This window comes from Dipodomys ordii, unplaced genomic scaffold, assembly GCF_000151885.1.
Source record: "Dipodomys ordii isolate 6190 unplaced genomic scaffold, Dord_2.0 Scaffold1, whole genome shotgun sequence".
NCBI classification, from domain to species: domain Eukaryota; kingdom Metazoa; phylum Chordata; class Mammalia; order Rodentia; family Heteromyidae; genus Dipodomys; species Dipodomys ordii.
Window position 1 is genome coordinate 60,021,121 of NW_012267217.1, and position 4,800 is coordinate 60,025,920.

Consider the following 4,800-nt stretch of genomic DNA (forward strand, 5'->3'; position numbering starts at 1 on the left):
CTGAGGGAATGTGCCAGGAGCAAGGTCTCTTGCAACAGTGATGAAGAACTCGAGCCTCTCAGCGAGCAAGCAAGCGATTTCTATTTTTCTCAATTTCTACATTTTCTCTTTTTTTCCCCTACAACTCAACCATTAAGCAATATCCATAAATCCACATACATAATTGTTAAGACTGATGAAGTTATATCATTTCTGGATGTCATTTGACAGTGATGACAGAAAAGAGCACACTTGGGGTACAGCCATTGATCATTTCCTTTGTGTCTATGTTTCATACCTTCTTGATTGGATAAACAAAACCTGCAGTTATTTAACAGTGTAGTTCCTATTGTTATAATGTGTGTGGGGTAAAGTTTATAGAGAAAATTCCTTATGAATTATACATCTATTTTATGTTGGAGGGTAATTTAAAGAAAAGAAATTGGTTCTTAATTACTATCAGATCTATTATGGATTGATATAAAGTCTGTTTTTTTTTCTATTGAGTTTGACAGTTTTAACTCCTCACAAAGATGACATCCTGCGTGTTTGCATTTTTTGTTGGATTTGTTTCATTAACGTAATGACTTCTAGGTTCTTCCCTGCTCACAGAAATGTTTTTCAAAGCTGAGTAATATTCAATGGTCTATTTATCTCCATATCTGAGCTTCCATATCTATGTTATTAATTACTTTACTCTGCAGAAGCTTTTTAGCCTGATGTATGTAATTCCATTTGGTTAATTTTCCTTTTGCTCTGCTTTTAAAGGTTATAACCAAAAAAGTCATCATGAAGACCAGAGAAGTGCCACGAAGCTTTCCCTCTGTTTCTTCTGGGGCTTTTATGGTTTTGTATCTTAACATTCATATTTTCCATGCAACTTGAATTGATTTTTGTGTATAGCTTACAATATTAAATACCTGCAACAACCAACTTATAATGAGGACACCTTTTATTTTCTCATGGCTTAAGTTTTAGTTTAAGATTGGTTGGGCCCCTATGCTGATGGAGTCCATGATGGCAGAGCAAAGCCATCCTGGAGAAGGAGGGAGGGAGAAGGAAGGGATATCTATCTATCTATCTATCTATCTATCTATGTCTAGATCTATAGAGATATAGACGTATAGCTATATCTGTAGGTCTAGATATGGATCTAGAGAGAGAGAGAGAGAGAGAGAGAGAGAGAGAGAGCAAGGAAGAAATAAGGGAAGAATATTGATGTCCCACAAATCCTTTTTATTTTATTTTTTGTCGGTTGTGGGGCTTGAACTCTGGGCCTGGGCACTGTCCCTGAGCTCTTCAGCTCAAGTCAAGCACTCTGCCACTTAAGCCACAGCACCACTTCCAGTTTTCTGGTGTTTAATTGAAGATAAGAGTCTCGTGGACTTTCCTGCCCAGTTCAGATCTCAGCCTCTGTGACGGGGCCACAAACCCTTTTGAAGTTATTTCTCAATGACTTAAAACCTTCTACTTGAATCATCCCTCTCCAAGTGCCCACTGCCTCTCAATGGCGCCAAGCTGGCTCCATCCTTTTAAAGCTTGGGCCTTCAAGGGAGGTTCCTGATAGAAACTACGTTGTGAGGATCCAGTCTTTTTTTTTTTTTTTTTTTGCATGTAGATATTCAGCCTTTTCCATCACCATTTGCTGAAGAGACTATCCTTTCCCCATTGGCTAATTATTTTGAACTAAAGAAATAGACAAAGACTCTTGTCTAATCTAACTGTTTGGTGGCTATAGCAAAAGTAACCATACTATTTTAGCATACCATTCAGGAGTCAGCCAATGTATAGTAGTAGAACTCCTACATCCTCAACCAATTAAGGTGTAGGGAGGTTTTGCCAAGAAAATGGCTTCTTCCTATAGTGGTTATATACTAATGAGCCCTCCTTCTCTTTCTCTCTCTCCCTTCCTTCCTTCCCTTCATCCTCCCTCCCTCCCCTCCCTTGCTCACCTCCCTCGTTCCCTTCCCTCCCTCCTTCCTTCTTTCCTTCCTTCCTTCCTTCCTTCCCCTTCCTTCCTCCTTCCCTCCCTTCCTCCACCTCTCTTCCTTTCCTCCTTTCTTTCTCTCTTTCTTCCTCTCTCTCTTTCCTTTTAATATTAGAGTTTGAACTCAGACTTTTTCATTTGCAAGCCAGACAATACACCACTTGAGTCATACTTCTAGACATTTAAAAAGATTATTTTGATTTGTCCACAGCAAATCAAACCTACATTGCAATTTTACCTCACCAGTCAGAATGACTATCACCCAGTCAGAATGACTATTAATGAGAAAACAAATGAGAGCAATTTCCCAGAAAAATATAGCAGAGCAACAATCCTCGTTAACTGGTGGCAGGAATGTGAATTAAAATAACCTCTATGGACATCAGTATGAACTTTTCAAACAACTAAAAATGGAGTGAACCAGTGGATAAGGGAAAGATGGGTGAGAATGTTGAAAGAGGTGACATTGATCAAGATAAATAATATTCATAAGCTGCGTTGTTAAATAGCAACTCCTTTGTACAACAACTTAAAGAATAATAAAATAGTTCTACTTTAATATCCTGGTATATCACTCTTGGCTATTTCCCTGAAGGAATCAAAGGAAACATATAAAAGATATCTGCATGCACATGCTTACCCTAGGACTATTCACAAGCCCATGTATAGAAATGACAAAGTGTGTCCATCAGCAGATGAGTGGAAAAAACCATGTGGTATGCTCAACCATAAAGAATAAAAATATCCTAACATATTCAGGAAAATGGATGGAACAGGAGATCATTATGTTCAGCAAATTGGCCAGGCTATATTTTCACTCATATGTAAAATCCATGAAAACAAAAGGGGAATTTTTTTGGGTGTCAAAGGGTACCAGACCAGTGCAAAGGGGTAGAAAGGATAAGAAAGAGCAATATGGGAAAATGTAATCAAAGTTTATTATACACATGCAAAACTTCCAACAAAACTCATTATTTTGTACACACACACACACACACACACACACTAATTAAAAAAGTAAAAGAAAAAGTAAATTCCAGCCATCCCAAATGTGGTTACTCAATGTCATGACTTAAGGACCCTTCCACTCTCAGACTGAGGACACAGCTTTTAATCGAATCGTGTCTCATAGAGAACCTCAGTTATCCTGCAGTGTTTGTGGGGATTTGGGCCTCAGCACCCAACTTCAGATAGCAAAATCTAGATGCTCAAATCCCTTGTAATAAAATCACACAATTTTGACCTACAATTTGTGCACACTGTCCTGTATGCATTAAATCATCATTAAGTTATTTTACAATACTTAACAAAATATCAATGCTACAAAAATAGTTTTACACCAAACTACTTAGGGAATAATATCAAGAAAAAAGGTGTACATGTTCATCAGTTTTTAAAATCACACACACACACACACACACACACACACACACACACACACGGAACTTGAACTTGGGACCTGGATGCTATCCCTTAGTTTTTTTTGTTTTTGTTTTTTTGTTTTGCTGAAGGTGGATGGTTAATTGGAAAGAAGTGTCTAATGGATTGCCTAAGCTTACTTTGAACTGGGATCCTCAGATCTCAGCCTCCTGAGTAGCAAGTATTAAAATAATATGTTGATTTCATGGTTGAAGAATTCCATCAGCATGGGGACCACTGTATTTACCACCTTCCCTCTTCCTTCTGCCTGGTCCAACAGTGTGATAGAGCTATTCCTGCTACAGGGAACCCTCAGTCACTGTTATCCATCACAAACACCTTCCTCAATAAAAAACTAAATCTTAGACATCCAGTCTTATTTGCATTCTTTTTAAATTAATCAACTAGTTAACCAATCAACTTTTCGTGCCAGTCCTGGAACTTGAACTCAGTGTCTCATGCTGTTGCTTGGCATTTTCACTCAAAGCCGATGCTCTACCACTTGAACCACACCTCCCCTCTGGATTTGCAGTGGTGAGCTGGAGGTAACAATGAGGCATACACGATGCATGTTGAAAATGAACTTTACAACTCAGGGAGTGGGTAGAAGGAAGGAGTTGGGGAGGTGGGGAGAGAAGGGACAGTAGGGGAAAAAAACAAAGGAGGGAGTAACAATGCTCAATAGGAAATGTACTCAGTACCTTACTCATGTAACTGTAACCCCTATGTACAGTAGCTTTACAATAAAAAATATGTTTAAAAAAGAGCCTCTTGGATTTGATTGCGTGGGCTGGTTTCAAACTGTGATCCTCAGAGCTAAGTCTTCTGAGTAGCTAAGATTATAGGCCTCCAGCACCTGGCTACTATTATTTTGATCTTTAATCTATAATCTTGTTATTGTATAATCTATATCTTATTATCAGCCTGGTACTAGATGGTGAAACAGAAACAATTTAGTTAGTTGTAATGGCTTGTTTCTGCCCGTTTCCATATTATTTCTTCCTAAAAGTAAAAGCTCCAATATTTTCACATTTTATAGTTTATAGGATATTTGCATAAGCAAGTACATTTAATAAGAAAAAATGAGGCAGGAAGATAAGCTCTTTTAGACATGATAACACCTTTAGAAGTCAGTATAACTTTGAGACTCTTACACCTCTTTACCGTTCTCTTCTACCATCTCCTTTCCACCCCTTTCAGATACCTTGATGAATATTGAGCTGGCCATATTTGGAGGAAGTTTCTGAATTTTACACCAGGGAAAAATGTCCTGTTTTCTCTTAGTCCTAATTATCCTCCTCCCCCATCCCTCCCTCCCACCCTTCCTCCCTCCCTCCCCTCCTCCTTCCCTCCCTCCCTTCCTTCCTTCCTTCCTTCCTTCCTTCCTTCCTTCCTTCCTTCCTTCCTTCCTTCCT